The 15,838-nt window shown below is 43.4% G+C and overlaps 1 long non-coding RNA gene across 1 annotated transcript in view; it reads left to right on the top strand.

The window, feature by feature from the left end:
• Positions 1-6,487: 6,487 nt before the first annotated feature.
• The window catches only part of LOC144223141 (uncharacterized), a 79,120-nt gene continuing 69,769 nt past the window's right edge, over positions 6,488-15,838 (top strand). Inside the window, exons 1-2 of the long non-coding RNA XR_013332590.1 lie at positions 6,488-6,638; positions 10,510-10,618. This is a non-coding gene — a long non-coding RNA (uncharacterized LOC144223141). The remainder of the gene's footprint in view (positions 6,639-10,509; positions 10,619-15,838) is intronic.

Genomic DNA, 15,838 nt, shown 5'->3' with positions numbered 1-15,838 from the left:
ACCAGCCAGGCCTTGAATGCCTTGCCTGGAACTGCCTTCAGCTGCTGTTTCTTCAACTTAGGCAGACCTCCATGGCTTACCTTAGCAAAGGTAACTAGGCCTTGGTGTGGGGCAAGGGAACACAGGGTCCTTCTGCACTTGGAGCCTGGAGAAGTAAGAGTTACATATATGTCTGTTGCATTTAGGTGACCCAGGGGAAGGGATGTGACTGTTCATGTTTGTCCCTGGGGTCCAGAGGGGCAGCTGTAGTGCCAGACTGACGAGGGGTAGAAACTCAGAGGACAGCCTAAGGGATACTTCACTTCAGTGGTGTAAGCTACAAAGTTCACTGAATCCATACCTTGGGCCCGGTACTATCCATTCTCTGTGCTGGGAATTCTGTAAGCAAGGAAACATTCAGCCTCTGACCTCACAGAGCTAATATTTATACCAAAGAAGAAAGTCAGCAAACAATAGACAAGCAAATAAGGCTACTTTGGGTAGCAGTTTTGAGAGTTCTCTTCCCGAGGAACTGTACTGCTCAGAACTGAGATGGCCCTGGGTTCTTGTTCAGCAGTTTGGACCCGTACCAGGCCCAGCACCCTGGAGCTTCTGAAGCCCAGAACTGTGGCATTTCTGGGAATAGCATCAGGCAGTCATGGCAGAAGTATTCCTAATTGGGGGTGCTGGCCTCTAAGGACCTCCCCCACTGTGTGGCAGAGGCCCACAGAGGCAAGGGGTAGGGCTGAAGACCTTGCAGAGGCTGAACTAGCCTGAAGAATCACTGGGTGGTTGGTTCAATACAGCTGTGGGGGGAGCACATGATCTAGAGTTGGCCAATCAGAGCTTAGTGATTGGTTAATGAGGAGGCATGTGATCTGAGGTTAGCCAAGCAGAGCCCATCCCTGCACGTTGAAGGAGGAGCTGTTTTCCTGCAAGAGCTGCCAAGCAGTGGGGATGTGAGCTTGGAGCTACCATGGGCAGTCTTATCTCTGCCTGAGGAGGATGCAGCCAACCTGGAGGAAATCAGAGGCAGGCAGAGGAGAAAGCCAGTGGGGCCTTAGGCCAGTACACCTTCTGACTTTTGGGTTTCATGCACCAGTATATTCCATTTTATTATTTAATTTAATTACATTTTATTAATGCTAAAGCCAGTTTGCATGAATTTTTACTACTTGGTAGAGTTTTTCTATCTATATAACTTCATCACTTTGCTTCACCCCTCCGCTGGATCCCTTTACTGCCCAAGTACCCAGGGCTGGCCTCCAGACTAAGGATGCTTTCCTTTGTTGAAGCTCCAGGTTTCAGGCCAGGGGCCACCTGTCCCTTCTTCTTTCTGTCAAAACATGCCTGTCATATATATGTTCCACTGCTTCAGGGCCCTGCCCTTTGCCAAGGTCATTTGATGAAGTTATACAAAGTTACTGTTGACTAAAAATTACTCTGGCTGTCAGTAATCCTGTGGCAGTCTTACATTTGGACTGCAGTCCCTTGTGCCATTGCCATAATCCATGGAACTGGCTACCTAGTGGTAAAAGTTCAGGCACCGTGGCAGGCTGCTGAAGAGATGATTTCATAGAACGTTCGTCCTAGTGACTCAAGTTCGTTGGCTGGTTGTTCCGTTTCTCTGCCTGTGGCTGTGGCCAAGGGCCAACTCTCCAACTCTCCTGGCTCATAGTGAAATGCCTGGGCGTCTACCACTGTGAAGAGGTCATGTCCTTATAAAAGGAGAGAGTAAGGTACTGAGAGAAAAGCTTTGGGAAACAGGTGTTCAGTTTGCTTCCAAGTCCTGAAGTAGCCATGTGGGGCATCACTCTTCTTGCTTACAAAATGGAGATGTTTTTAAGCTTATTCTGAGTCCTCTTCTCTTCCCGCACCAACGTCTTAGGTGGGGTCTGTGACTCTGAGTGGCCTGTGGGCCTTCTGTGTTTTACAGTGAAAGTGTCCCCAGTAGGAACATGAGGCAGATTTAAGTGGATACTTTTCATGATCCACTCAGGTTTCACAACTCATTCATGGTTTTCTTGCTCCTTTCCACTGGCTTCAGGCTTGTTTTGTGATTTACTCATGTTCATTCCACACAGGGCAGTGAGTGGGAAGTGTGGGGAGTCTAGCCTAGCTCTAGCAGTTAGGACATCTGGGGTCCAGTCCCAAAGTGGCTGCTTTCCAGGTAGCCAACACCTTGAAAGAGGTATCCACCACTTAGAGTCTGTTTTCTCACTGTAAAATGGGAGTAGAATCACACTGTTTTGCTCACAGTTAGTTGTGGCTTACATGACACATTAAATGAAAATTCAGTGAAAGGTAGAGGCTATATAAAAATATCAGGGGAGCTCTCAGCTTTTGGCTCGAGGAGGCCACCCTGCAACTTTCTTTAGTTATACTGTATCCGGGTTTATCCTATGCCAGCTGCCTCTGCCATGCCGCCCACGTTTGACCTCAAGGAGATTAAAGTAGTGTACCTGGGGTGCACTGTGGGGAAGTCAGTGCCATGTCTGTCCTTGGTCCCCTGGGCTTGTCTCCAAAAAAGGTTGGTGATGACATTGCTAAGGCAGCAGGTGACTGGTCAGGTCTGAGGATTACAGGGACCTGATAGTTCCAAATAGACTGGCCCAGATTGAGGTGGCACCTCCTGCCTCTGCCCTGATCATCAAAGTCCTTGAGGAACCACCCCAGAGAGAGAAAGAAGCAGAAAAATATTAAGCTCAGTGGAAACACCACTTTTGATGACATTGTCAGCATTGTCTGACAGATGCAGCACTGATCTTTAGCCAGAGAACTCTCTGGAACCATTGAGGAGATCCTGAAGACTCTACAGCCTGTGGGATGCAGTGTTGATGGCTGTTGCCTTCATTACATCATAGATGACATCAGCAGTGTGAAGTGGTGGAATGCCCAGCTAGTTGGGCACTACAAAGGAAATTATTTATTTATTTGTTTTTGAAAAAATAAATACCAAAGGAAAGTGTTTAATTTGGGTAATACACATAGGAAAGCAGAGTTAGTCTTCTGCCACAACCAGGGAAGCAGGGACTGCAAGGCTCTTTCTCTGACAATGTGAGATGAGATGGGGACCAGAGAGGGGAGGATATTAACTCAATCTCACACAGCAAGTCTTGGGACTGAGATTCAGTCTATGAGCCCTCTTCCTGGTGTCTTGTTGGCTTGCTCTCCCCATTTTCAGGTTAGAGATTTGAATCAGATACAAAGCAAATGCTTAGGCAAGGAAAAAATGTTTCGCCAGCTTGCTCCACAGGGAAAGAGAGTCCGTGATATGATATGAAGCCGAAAATAGAGTGCCCTAGGAAAGAAGTATCAGCTGCGGACTCTCTTGTGGTGGGTGTGGGGGCCTCCTCCAGGAAGATGGGCGTTGAAATGAGAATTCGATGTCGCTTGCTGCCTTGTACTGCTGAGTGCAGACGCTCTGGGCTGGGATTTGGAATCCGTGTCACTAGAAAGGGGTCCCGCTGGAAAGGCTCATTTAGCAGTGCTTTCCTGCTGGGGTCTGTGGAACATCCTGACACAGTCCAGGGCTTGAACAAGGGCCAAGGATTTATCCAGAAACAGCAAGCCCTGTACAAAGATGATTCTGGATTTAGAACAGATGAAAGGTACTTTGAGGGAGTTCAAAGAACGGACACATGCTCCCCGATGGCTGCTTGCTGGATATTTTGAGAGGCGACTGGGGCACGCTTTCCCTCCCAGCTTCTCCCAGGGGTCTTTTCCAACACGGTTTCTCTCCATTAGTATATTCCAGAGCTCGCAGGCTTGGAAGTCTTAATATGGAAATTCCTGTGGTGATGGGAATGGGCCTTTCTCAGTTGGGGTTTACAAAGGCCATTATTCTGATGATGTTAATGGTGATGATTAATTGGCACTAATGATGGAGATGGTGATGGTAATGAGGCCAACCTGGTTCAGTGACAGGAAAGATGGAGAATGTGGGCATATGGTGACAATGGTGATAGTAGGGAGGGTGATGACAATGGCAGGGAGCTCAGTTTTAGACATTTGCTGGTACATTTAAGGGACAGACCTTGACTTGAACTTGGTTTCTTGTGTGGCAAGTAGATTATTGGCAGAGAAAAAAAATCAATCTCTGGGAAAAGGGAAAAGAAAATCCCTTTTGCCTGTGGTCAGTTTGTTAAACCAAATACTTGGTAGATCAAATGTATTGCAACATGGCACTGGCTTTGGTGGGTTAGGGAGCCCAGAGCAGTGTACATTGAGATACAAACTCAAGCTAGTATTAGTAGCCACAAAAACTGCTCAGATCTTTGGTTAATACAAGAAGAAGCCAATCATCCTCTTATTCCTGTTCTAAACACTGTCTAGAGAAGAGGAATGAGAAAAGTCAGTCATCAAATTCTTCAGAATCTGAGACAATCCCATTGTACAGCTGTGCTTGCAGGAAGTCCTTCTACATCCCTATTTCTATCCTTAAATCATGGGATCCTTACCTTTCCCGGTCACTAGGTCCAGCTGGTGGAATGACAGCATTAAGGTAAAGAAAATTTGAGATCCAGATGACTCCTGCTTATGGCATTGATGGCACCCTCAACAGCAAGGCATAAGTTTGGGCTCTCTGAAGTTTAGTAAATGGGGGGGTGTGACACCCAGGTAATCCCAATTTCATTGATTATCAAAAACATAAAAAAATAAGTGATGAACCAAATTTAATCCGTTACCATCAAGTAAAGAGAACCCTTGGCAGAATCAACCAATTTTAGTGAGATTGTGAAAGGTGAGAAGCTCCATTTCAGAGCCCCTAGACTTCTCTTCTTTTGATTTTTTTTTCTTCCCTGTGGATGTCCTCATTCACAAACCTCTGCTTCATTTGTGCACAATTACCGCTCTAGTCCATGGACAAACTCTTAGGAACAATTTGTTACATAATGTTAGGGCAAAGTAGCAATAGTGCTGTCACATTGTGAATGCATGCTTCCTTCCCAGGGTAATTCTCTTTAATGAAAGAGCCTGGAGGGGAAAATGCTTACCCCATGAGGGCATCTGAAATGATGGATTAGCACAGAGAAGACACTTTGCCTTTCCAACCACACTAAATAGGTAGCACCATGTACCAGGGCTTTGGCAATGAAGGCCTACTAGGACTGAAGGGGTCTGTCTGCTCTTTGGGGTTATGGTTCTATAGCTGGCATCCTACTGACTGAGGGCAGGAGGATAGCAGTATCCTTGACACATATTGGTTGCTAAAGAGGGCTCATCTTTTCATAGAAAGTGGCTTCTCCTGAGAAAAGGGAGAGCTCAGAGCCATCAATTTTTTCATTGGTCCTCTTGCTACATTAGCTCTTCTTTTTTTTTTTTTTTTTTAATGTTTATTTGCTTTTGAGGGAGAGAGAGACAGAGACAGAGACAGAGACAGAGCATGAGTGGGGGAGAGGCAGAGAGAGAGAAAGAGACACAGAATTCGAAGCAGGTTCCAGGCTCTGAGCTGTCAGCCCAGAGCCTGCTGCATGATGGCTTCAGTCCATGAACCATGAGATCATGACCTGAGCCAAAGTCAGATGCTTAACTGACTGAGCCACCCAGGCTCTCTAATTCTTCTTTTTTAGTGAGTGAAACTTTTCTGCATGCTGGAGAATTGGAGGGGTAATTGAAAGGAAGTATGCAGAAGGAAGCAAAGTTCAGAATATGCTGGTTCTCTTAGGTCAGAAGGTTCTTAAGAAGAGTCATTAGCATCCATAAGTGTGGAACTAAGGAATATATAGTGATATTTAGAACTTTCATTCATTCATTCATCCATTCATCCATCCACCATCCATCCATCCATCCATTCATTTATATAACAAATATGCATGGATTTTTTTTTTTATAGGGCTAATGGATTTAGGATTTAAAGTGTTCCAGAGAGGGGGTCCCTGGATGGCTTAGTTAGTTAAGCACCCAACTTTTGATTTTGGCTTGGGTCATGATCCCAGGATACTGAGATTAGAAGCTCCATGTTGAGCTCCTTGTTGAGTGTGGAACATGTTCAAGATTCTGTCTCTGCTACTCTCTCCTGCTTGTGTGCTTTTTCTNTTTTTTTGTTTTTTTTTAAAAAAAAAAAAAAAAAAAAAAAAAAAAAGTGTTCCAGAGTGGTCAGTGAGGCATCAGAGGAAAAAGGAAGTATAAGTAAGTTCTGATTATCAATTGCTGTGTGACAAATCACCCTGAAACTTGATGATTTAAAATATAATCTCTCAAAGTTTAGAGATTGACTAGGCTCAGCTAGGGCAGTTCTTTTTCAGGGTCTCTCATGTATTTGCAGGCAGATAATGGATGGGATTGGAGTCATCACGAAGGCTTTCTCACTTGTATATTGGTGACTGTTGCTGGATTTTGACTGGAACTTCAGCTAGAGCTTTTAGCCTGATGAACACCGACTCATGGACTCTCCATGGGCTTCCTCATCAAATGGCACTAGGGTTCTAAAAAAGAACATCCCAAGAGAACTGGGTGGAAGCATTGTTGTCTTTTATGACCTGGCCTCAGAAGTCACATGGCATTATTTCTGCTGTAGTCACAGCCTTTCTCAGATTCAAGGACAGGGAAACATAGATCCTGCCTTTTCATAGGAAGAATGTCAACGCCAATGTAAGAAGAGCATGTAGGATGGGAGAAATTCTTGCGACTGTCTTGGAAAATGCAGTCTGCTGTGGGTAAGGTAGATCCAGCTATCAGTACTTCCTGAATGAACCTTTGTTGAAGAACTAATACTTTCAAGCCTTCGATAATTAGATAGAAGGAAACATGATCAAATGGGTGATTGTATAATATGAATAATAATGGTTGAAAGAGTGTGAAGGGTGAGTAGTTCAGTGAGGTCCAGAGTAGTCAAAATATATTTCATGGAAGATGTAGGACTTTGAACTGACTTTGAAGCCTAGGGAGGGTCCATTTGGCTATGTTTAATTTATAATTATCCCCCCCCAAACATCCTTCCCTCTCAGACAAAAAATGATAATAAAATTATGATTCTTGGTAATTCCTCCTGATATAACTGTATAACATTTCCATGGTATCTTCCCAGTTTTCTGGGAATATACTACAAATTTAGAATCCTACCTGACTTTTTTACTTACAATATTTTATGGCTATTTTTCTATTAAATATTCTTCTAAAATATAAACTTAAAAAATGTTTAATGTTTATTTATTTTTGAGAGACAAGGAGAGACAGAGCACCAGCAGGAGAGGGACAGAGAGAGAGGGAGATACAGAATCAGAAGCAGGCCCTAGGCTCTGAGCTGTCAGCACAGAGCCCGACGCAGGGCTTGAACTGACTAATCATCAGATGATGACCTGAACCAAAGTCTGACACCAACTGAGCCATCCAGGTGCCCCTAAAATATAATCTTGAGTAGCTGTACAACATTGAGTTGTGAACATGCTCTCACTTCCTTTCAACATCTTCCTGTTGGAAATTTAAGCTGTTCCATTTTTTTTTCCATTGAAGGAAACACTGTGATAAAAATCTTTATGCAGAAATCTTGGTGCTTATCTCCCATTATTCTTGTAGGAGTGATTCCTGAAGGTAGAATTACTGGTCAGAAGTTATTCACATTTGAAACACCTTTTGTGCATCTTGTCACAGGGACTTCCAAGGCACCGATGTCGTCCCACCAGAATGGGAGTTCCTGTTTATCTGCAGGGCTGTCAGTACTGACTGTCACTGGCTGTAAAGGGCAGTTTCTCCTTTTGGGAGACCAAAGTGGAACTGTGGGCTTTACTCTGATTTTATCTGATTATTATTGAGGTAGCATTTTCTCAATGCTTGATCTTCTGCGTTTCTTTTTCTGCGACTTGCTACTTTAAGTACATTGCCTATTTCTCTACTGACACTTTCCTTGTATAGCTTAGTAACAGCTCTTTATAAACTATTAATCTTTTGTTTGGCATATATCGTGAAATCATTTTTTTTCTTATTCGATTTTTTGCTTTCTAGCATTGTTTGTGGGGTGTTTTTAGATGCAAGGATATATGTTTTTTGTTTTGTTCTGTTTCGTTTTTTAGCTTTTGTGTGGTCAAATCTAGTAATCTTTTTATTTATATATTTTTCTCTTGCTCTTATGTATGAGAAGCTGTAGCCACAATAATAACAGATTAATTTTATCTTGTTTTTCCTTAGTGTTCACATACACACTCACACCCACAACAATACACCCACACACATATATAAAATACTGAATTCTTGAATCAGTCTGGACTGTATCTTAAAATATGTTCTGAGTATGGAGCTCCTAAAGATCGTTTCCCAAATATTTGCCAGCTGTTGGATCAGTCGAGGGAAGAGTCCAGGTCTCTGGAGAAATGGTGTGAGCCTGGCTGAAGCAGAGGGTGGCTGGCCAGTTTGAGGTAGCAGAGCACTTACATTCTGGGGGAACAGGGATGCCAGGCAAAGGGAAGTGCCTTGTAAGCATTGAGAGTTGCAGATTAGGGAAGAGAGGTATTATTTTTTCTGTGTCTTAACATCTCTTGAAAGTTTATATGGAGGCTGGTACTCTGGGAAATCTAAATATTTCATTTAATGCTTACCACTATCTGGGAGGCAGGTACTATTATCATCATCATTTTCCAGACGAGATGATTGAGGGTTAATACATGGTAGGGCTGGGACTGAGTCCAGTCTGACTGTTTCCAAAGTTCCATGTTCAACCACTAGGCTTGTTTCTTCCTCAGTATAATTAAAGGAAGAGTTTCAGAAAGTTAATCCAGAAGCATTGTATGGGTTAGAAGGAAGAGGGGAGTGTTTGAGGTCAGGAGTATCTGAAATGCTGGTGGACACAGTGATGAGGTCTGTGCTAAGGGACAGCAGGGAATGGACCGTGATGATGAAGAGGGGTGGGAGCTGGGAGCAAGCAGTGCAGGGGTTTGGCCTTACCCATGGTGTTCATTGACTGATCAACGGATCACTTTCCTGAGACTTGAACAGACATTTTCAAGGGCCAGACATTCTTGTGTAGAAATTGAGAACAGTACTAAAATTCTTGTACTGGGTTCTTGAAGGACGCAGCAGTAGAATTAAAAGATTTTTTTTTTTCAAGGGCTGGAACTGTAACTTCATCCTTTCCATAAACATTAATGAAGCATACAGTGGGCATGTGCATCTGCTGTGAGGGACCCGAAGACACGTCCAAACAGACCCTGCCTGCACAGAGATTAAAGTTGAGGAGAAGTAGTAACTTGCACATATGTAAACATCATATGAAGTGGAAAGTGCCAAATCCCTCAAAAAAAGGCATAGTTAATGGATTATAGGAGGTCTGAGAAGAGAGAATAATTCCTGTAGGGAGGGCCTGGAGCAGATAGAATCATGAACTAATAACTAGTTTCTAAGTCGGGGTTGTGCTGGGCTTGCTAGAAGGAATAGATAAGAATCTTGTGTAATGAGAACTTTTGTTCTTCGTTTGCAAGCCCTTCGACCTGACCTACAGGCACGGGTGGCTCCCTTGGCATTTGTCCCTCCTCTCCCCAGCCCCTGAGGTGGTTTCCTCTTCCGTCACTGTAGTGTCATGCTGTAATTACAGTAATAGAAGCAGTTCAATTGTTTTCTTTCTTTACACATCTAAGATGTTCTAAGGAAGAGGACAGACGGAGACGAATAAGAAATAAACTGCAGCTCGGTGCACAGAAACATGCATCTTTATCAAAAGAATTACGGAACGGATGTTGCTTGTGTTCTCCACCCAGCCACAAACTGAAGTCCTAACTCTATTGCAAAGTCTTCCCTAATAACTCAAACTGAGCGGATCACCCACAACACNCGTCACTGTAGTGTCATGCTGTAATTACAGTAATAGAAGCAGTTCAATTGTTTTCTTTCTTTACACATCTAAGATGTTCTAAGGAAGAGGACAGACGGAGACGAATAAGAAATAAACTGCAGCTCGGTGCACAGAAACATGCATCTTTATCAAAAGAATTACGGAACGGATGTTGCTTGTGTTCTCCACCCAGCCACAAACTGAAGTCCTAACTCTATTGCAAAGTCTTCCCTAATAACTCAAACTGAGTGGATCACCCACAACACTTATATTTATAACCCCAATTTGGTCTTGTGGTTCTTGGTAACTGAGCAATCCTAGATAGGCTTAGGTCTGAAAGAGCACCCTACAAAATGTCTGCCGAGGCTCCTTTGCCCCGCCAGCCAGGTCTACTAAGAAAGAGAGAAGGATCCGAGCTGGTTCACTGGTCCTGGGTTGAATCCCAGCCCAGTGGCTCCTGGCTATCAATTCCAAGCTGTTGCTGAACTTCCAAACACCAGTTCATTATTCTGTGAAAAGGGGATAAATAACAGCATTCATTTCACAGTGAGGTTATGAGGATTATGTGAGGGTGTGGAGTGAGAATTCAATACATAGGAGGGATTAATGCAGAATGAGGACAGTCAGAGGTCCCAGTGGATGCAATTCAGTGTGTTTCGCTGAGTTCTAAAAGGACAAGACTATTTATTTCCCCTTTGGCTGCAAGTCTTCATTCCAGGGGTGCTTTATTAAAAGGCTTGGAATGGGTTTTCCCCATCTTGTTACAGGGTGACTACATCCTGGTGAATATGTTCTTTGCATTATCATTTGAAACCTCTTCTGAAGTTTTGACAAGTGCCCCCAGCTTTGGGACTGTGAGTTTGAAACTGCAAACTGGTGAGTGTTCCCCTGTCTCCTGTATGTAGATCAACAAAGCACATGGCTCACTGTGCCATAGCTGCAAGTTTTACTAGTCTGCATCTCTTACTTGACCATGAGCTCCAGAAGGGAGAGCCATACATTTTATGTATCTCAGTATTCCCAGGATATTATAGAACCTGGCACACGGTAGACATTCAACGAATATTTATTGAATGGATGGCATGATGCTCTATCTGCCTAAGGATTCATGCCAAACATCTTTTTGGGCCCTTGATTTTCTAACTTAACCTAAACTTCATCACAGCTCATGAACTAGGCATTATCATTTCCAACTTAATTAATAGAGAAGCAGCAGTTCAGAAAAGTTTACCAACTCACCCAAGGTCAAAGAATATCCTGCTTTACTTCTCTATCTGTTGATTCTTCTCATCCTTAAATACTCTGTTCTCAGTTTTATTATGCCACTTATTAACCATATGGCACCAGACAAGTCACAAATCCTTATAAAGAATAGCATTTTCTTACAATGAGAACTGCCTGCCTGTCTTGGGAGTGTTTTAATATTTTCTGGATATTCACAATCCTGAAAAATAAGTGACTCATCATGATATTGTTTTGATGAAGACTGAAAATGGCTTGTCTATTTTTAACATTGAGTGGCAGTGACTAATAATACTAGGTCTCTTATCCTACTCTGAGAAGAGAGAGAGGTGAAAGGTCATGGGGGTTAAGGAGTATCTGTAAGCGGGGGGGGAGGGGGGGTTGTGCTCTACACAGCACCCAGGATAGAAATTGTCCAGTTCCCTCAAGCACCTTGTCCTAAAGCTGGATGTTCCGAACCATTGCAGGGTCCACATTCTGGGAACATTTCCAGCAGCTGTCACTAGCACACTCTCATTGTTATGTTCTCAGTTTCATTTGGGCACATCTCTCTCCAGCTACAGTCTTTGTGTGTTTTCTCCCTTTTTGATACATTCCTATTTTACATTGCTTGAGTTCTATTTCAGCATTTCCAGCACCTTTCAAGTTAATGTGATGCTCAATCAACTTTTACTTTATTGTTTTGAAGTGTGAATGAATGAATGAATGAATGAATTGGTAAATATATTCAGAGAGGAATTCAGAGTATGTCCAAGTGGTGTGCGGCCCAGAAGAACAGGGAAGGCAAGAAGGGGGTTGGTGATGTTGCCTAGTGGTTAACGCACAGGCTCTATAGAATCAGAAGGCCTCAGGGAGAACCTGGCTTCACTGCTCACCAGCCATGAGATCTTGGGTGGGTTATTTACCTTCGTTAAACCTCATTTTCCTCATGTCTAAAATGAGAAATGTGGGAATACTTCTATCACTTAACTATTACTGTGTGACAAACTACCCCAAAGCTCAGAGGTTTAAAAGCAACAACCATGTTTACTGGTTATGTGGCCAAGGGTCTGATCTAGTCTGGGTTTCACTCAGGTGGCTCATGTCTCTTGTATTTCTGTAATACCAGCGGGCCAGCCTAGGCATATTCTCACTGGGATGGCAGAAATGACAAGAGGAAACATGCAAGGCCAAGGCCTTTTTTAGAACCTAGATTTGGAACTTGATGCTGTCATTTTTGCTCATATATCATTGGCCAACACAAGTCACATGGCCACACTCTAAGTTTAGAGGAGAGGAGATACACCATGTTTATCAGAAGGGCTACCCAATGGTATGGGTGCTGCAGGTGGGAAGGGGGTGAAATACTGGATCCAGCTATGCATTTTATCATACTACCTTACGGAACTATTGGAAAAATGTAAAAAGATGGTCCTTGTTAAGATTCTTGCCTGGTATACTGTGAGCGTTTTACAAGTGGATAGTAGCACTGGCAAGCAGTACATAAATTGCAAGTACTATATCTTTTATAAATAAATATTTGTCAGAAATGCAGATATTTGTTATCCCAAAGAGAAAGATTCATAGAGACCTTACCTGGAAGAAGTAGGTAGAGCATGCTGTGTATGGGAAAAGGGAAGTTTACTCATTTATTGAACATCTATGTGCCAGGCACTGCCCTGGGTTCTTGTGATACATTTGAGAATGAAACAGACAAAGATTCCTGTCCATGTGGAGCTTATATTTCAGGAGAGGAAGATATATGCATGTACAACATGAAGATAAGTACATGATACAGTATGTTGATGCTATGAAAGGATGTAGAGGAGAGCAAGAGGGTTGGGTGTGATGCTAAGGGCGGAAGGTTGCAGGGTTAAATAGCATGGCCAGGTGGGCCTTCTTGAGAAAGTGAGAGTGAAGACTTGGCAGAAAGTGATGGTTTTATGTAAGTGATGAATCACTGGGTTCTACTCCTGAAACCAATACTATACTGCATGTTAAATAACTTGAATTTAAATAAATAAATTAAAAAAAGAGAATACCTCCAAAAAGGCAGGGAGGCTGTGAGAACACTCAAGGAAGGAGGTAATAAAGCCTCAACTTGTCTTGGGTGGTGACAGCAGAGGTGATGAATAGGAATATCTGGAATTTAGATATGTTTTGAAAGTAGAGCCAATAGAATCTGCTGGCAGATTAGATGTGGGTGTGACAGAAAAAGAGGAGTCAAGGTCAACTCCATGATTTTTTCACTTGAATAACTGAGATAGGAAAGGTTGTGGGTAGAATAGCAGTGGGGTGGGAAAAATTAAGTGTTCAGTTTGGGACATCTTGCATTTGAGGGAGTTTGTAGACATTCAAGTGAAGATTATCACAGAGGCAGTGGGAGACATGTGTCTAGAAATCAAGAGCAAAATCCAGACTGGAGTGACAAACTTGGGAGTCACTGAGCTCATAACAGTGTTGGAAGTCAGGGGCCTGGTTATATCAGCAGCAGGGTGAGTTTTGGTATAAAGGATCAATGAGGTGCCTCAGAGCACTCAACATGTAGAGAAAATGTGCAGTCCTGGGATGTGGGCAGTCAGGGGAGGTGGACAGATGCTGCAGATAAGGCAAGCATTGGGAATTGATGGGTGGATACAACAATGTGGAGGTCATTAGAGATCATGGCAAGAGAGTTTTGATTGAGAGGTGTTTATAGAAGGTAGACTGGAGTTTAAGAGAGAAAGTGATGAGAAGAATTTGAAAGAGAATAGAGTTGCAGAGTTGAACAAAGAAATGGGTCAGTACTTAGAGAAACATGGGGTCAAGAGAGTTTTAATGGCAGACATAATGACATGTTTCGTGCGGGCGGTAATAATCCAGTAGAGACTGAAAAACTGATAATGCAGAAGACAATAGGAGAAAGGATAGTGATATGGAAACCGCCAAAGGAACTGCTCAGGCATTTCCGGCTTTTTACTCCTGGTGTTCCTTACCCCCCAGGGATGTTCATTATGTTATTAAGATTCTCTCTTGTCAGATTATTGCATCAAATCCCATTGGTGGTTTCAGTGCCACCATCAGCATTAGTATTTCCTCTCTTGTTTTCTGTTATCCCTCCACTCAGGGCACAGAAGTAACAGGGCATTTTTCATTTTCTAAATATGGAACCCTGAACCATTTCCTGGGTTTCCTTTGTTGCATGGACAGGACCATAAGAAAAGAAAACTGGACTCCCTGACCTCAGTTCATGAGGCAGTAGGGACAAACTCTGTTTTAAAACACCGAGGTAGTATTGAGATAAGCTGGGACCAACCATGAGAGAAAGAGTTAACGAAGCTTGACAACTTTGGAGATGTTAATGAGAAGTGGATCAGATGAACACTGTCCTGTTCAGAAGCAAGATGGAGGCGGTGTTATTGGGAGGAGTGAGCTCTCTCCCGTGTTTGCAGCTTCCCACTAAAGGATCTTACTTTTTTTCTTTAATTTTACTTAGCTGACATCCAGATCCCACCCTCTAGCCTTCCCATGATCTCCTTGCCCTGTTTGAAATCATTCTCAATGTCCTACATGCTGTTTCTCCTCCAGACCCACATGGGTTATGAACTTTCCAAAGCCAAGGACTGTACTTCTTACATGCTCCAGGGCACTTAGCCTCTTTCAGGAGCAGGGTAGTGGATCGATTAATACTTGACAATTCTCAGATGGGGGATGACAGGGATCAGCTAGGAGTAAAGCTTATGAATTGGAAGAGGTTTCAGCCCCATCTTCAAGTAATCTGGAAAAAGGACAGTGGGTCTGAAGGGGAGATTTCATTCCAACCTTGTATATCAAATGGAGGCTGGAATGTGGTGTTCCTGATCTACTGACGTATTAGGGGTCAGTCTTTTCTCCTCTACCTAGTCAGGCTCTACCTGGTGCGTGGTAGACAGCCTCTCTGACGGGTAGTGAGCTCCCCCTTGCCGGAGACAATATATCAGAGGCTGGTGGTTACTGGTCAGGGATGCTGTGGATGGTCTTCCTACATTGCTATAGATGTTCTCTAAGGACCCTATCACCTTTCTGTGATGTACCCAGCCCAGCCTGGTTGGGTGAGTGATGTCTCTCATTGCTTCCTCCCTGCCTGTCTCCACCCCATAACTCTCTTGCTTTGGAATCCTAAAGCTGCTGTTTAACTGTTCCAAGTCTGCAGCTGACTTCTGCATTCTAGACTGTGCACTCCCTTTACCCCCATTTGAGGCCTGGGACACAAGGGATAGATGCAGGGGGTGGTGTCGGGAAGAAGACAAACAGAAGCCATCTTTCCACCACTTCAAATGTGCAAGAGGGTGCCTACATCTCCACTATGATAACATAAGACTCTGAACATCATTAAAATGCACACATTCCAGAAAGGAATTGAGATTTTTATCTTTTAATATCTATCACTCCTGACGGTGAATAAATATATGTCAGTGTCCCGAGAGTGGTCCTGTGGAAGGGAGGATCCTGAAAGTTGTATCATCCTGCTGTAGGAGAGAAGAAGCAAGGGATGGGGGAGAACCCAGAAAGGAGTGACTTGGTATCCCAAAAGAAAGTTTTCCACCTCTATATTCTGTGGAGGTCGAGTTGTGTGCACCTGTTGCTCCCCCAGTCTCACCCCTCCTCACACAGCAACTCCCAAAAGGCCTTCAGACTCCAAATGACACCCTCATCAATAAGCTTGCATTGCAAAACCACATTTTGACAACACATTTCCCAAATTTAGTCCCCTAATCCACTCCCAGAATATATTATGCTTTGCACCCAACAGATGGATTAGAAGCTTAAATCTTCTGCTTGTTCGGAAACTAACCAGAAACCAAAAATACAAACACACACCCGTGCAGGTGTGAATGCAGTTGGGGGGGGGGGGGG

This window comes from Crocuta crocuta, unplaced genomic scaffold (assembly GCF_008692635.1).
Source record: "Crocuta crocuta isolate KB4526 unplaced genomic scaffold, BGI_CrCroc_1.0 scaffold231, whole genome shotgun sequence".
NCBI lineage: Eukaryota > Metazoa > Chordata > Mammalia > Carnivora > Hyaenidae > Crocuta > Crocuta crocuta.
Note: the sequence above shows the minus strand (reverse complement) of the source record. Positions and strands in the feature narration are given on the sequence as shown.